The sequence below is a fragment of the Schistocerca nitens genome, chromosome 1, assembly GCF_023898315.1.
Source record: "Schistocerca nitens isolate TAMUIC-IGC-003100 chromosome 1, iqSchNite1.1, whole genome shotgun sequence".
In the NCBI taxonomy this organism is placed as follows: domain Eukaryota; kingdom Metazoa; phylum Arthropoda; class Insecta; order Orthoptera; family Acrididae; genus Schistocerca; species Schistocerca nitens.
Genome location: NC_064614.1, coordinates 858,607,494 through 858,609,226, shown reverse-complemented (window position 1 = coordinate 858,609,226; position 1,733 = coordinate 858,607,494).

Below are 1,733 nucleotides of genomic sequence, written 5' to 3'. Positions count from 1 at the left end.
ATAGCCAGAACAAACAGCGTGGGGGAGTCTGTTGTGTGCAGAATGAGCTGGAGCATCGTCGGGAAGCAGATAAGCTCCCACGTACAGCTTCTGTGACACTTCCTCTTGACTGCCATCCGTAACCTAGTCAGGAGATTTCGGTAGTATGATTCTGTGACTGTTTGACCCCTACGTGCATAATCTGTTAGCACCACACCGTAACAGTCCCAAAAAACACTCAACACCTTGCCCGTCGGCGGTTACGTATTCGCTTTTTTGGGGGCCGTGAATCCACCGGTTTCCACTGCTTGCTTTGCTCCTTTGTCTCGGGTTCATAGTGATACACCCAGAACACGTCCACAGTGATTAGCCGGCTAAACAAGCCATCTTGATTGGCCTCACACAGCTGCACCATTTCCGTTGTTGCCTCGGTTCGGTGGGCTAGCTGGATGGGTGCGGCGACCGACGTCGTGTCCAAAATGCCGTGCGACATATTGAGAACGGATCCGTGACTGATTTTCACTTCTTCCACTATCGCCTCGATTGTGATATGCCGGTTGTCTAGCACCAGAGCCTTCACTTCCTGTGCGATTTCCCATTCTTCATAGAGAGATGGCCTGCCATTTCGTTCCTCCTCAGACAGACTTTTTTTTACCACACTCGAAGCGTCTGTGGTTCTGTGCCATTCAACCACTGTATCATATGGTACAATGTTGCCATGTACTTTCGCTATACCAGCATAGTTTGTTATAGCTCTGTACCCTTCAAATGTAGAAAACTAATCACCGCTCGATACTCCACTTCATGAACGGGCTGCACCACTTTATTTTGGAACCTCTACTGTTGCATGGGGATTTCAGTCAGGGTGACCAACTCTCACGTATTTCCCGGGATCTCTCGTATTGTCGCAATATTTTTTTAATGCTCCCGGCTGCCTTATTAACCTCCTGTTTCTCCCATATATCGCCAGTGATCACTGACGTAAATTGAATCCCGCGAAGTTTCGTGGCCGACAGGGCTTGAAACGTTTTCGTATACTAAGCAATACTGTTGTCAACATATTGTTTGGTTTCTGTTCGTGCTTCTGCTTAAAAAAAAAGACGGTTTGGCTTAAGAATCAGTTCTGATAATGCATACCTCATACCAATCAATGTACCAATGGTACGAAAAACACACAAGGACTCGCGAAAGAGGATTATAGAGACGTCCTTACACAAAGGTGACAAAAGTCTTGGGATAGCGATATGCACGATTACAGATGGCGGTAGTATTGCGTACACAGGGTATAAAAGGGCAGTGCATTAGTAGAGCTGTCATTTGTACTTAGTGACCACGTCAAAAGGTTTCCGACGTGGTTATGACCGCACGACGGGAATTAACAGACTCTGAACGTGGAATGGTAGTTGGAACTAGACGCATGGGACATTCCATTTCAGAAATCATTAGGGAATTCAATACTCCGAGAGCCACAGTGTTAAGGGGATACGGAATCACCTATCCCCGCAATGTTAATATATGCCTACTATAGGGAACATTTTCTCACAAACTACTGGAGACAGAGAGGTAAAAATTTTACTGTATGTGCATTCATATGTTACAACAATACTGAAACAACAGTTTATTGTCAAAGTATTTTCTTACAGAGATATTGTACATTTATTTTTAAGTAAATTTTTTCCATCGCTTTTTACTAGACTATCACCCCTAAGTCTTTTGTAAATCAAGTAATTAAAAAATCGTTGTTTCAGTATGTA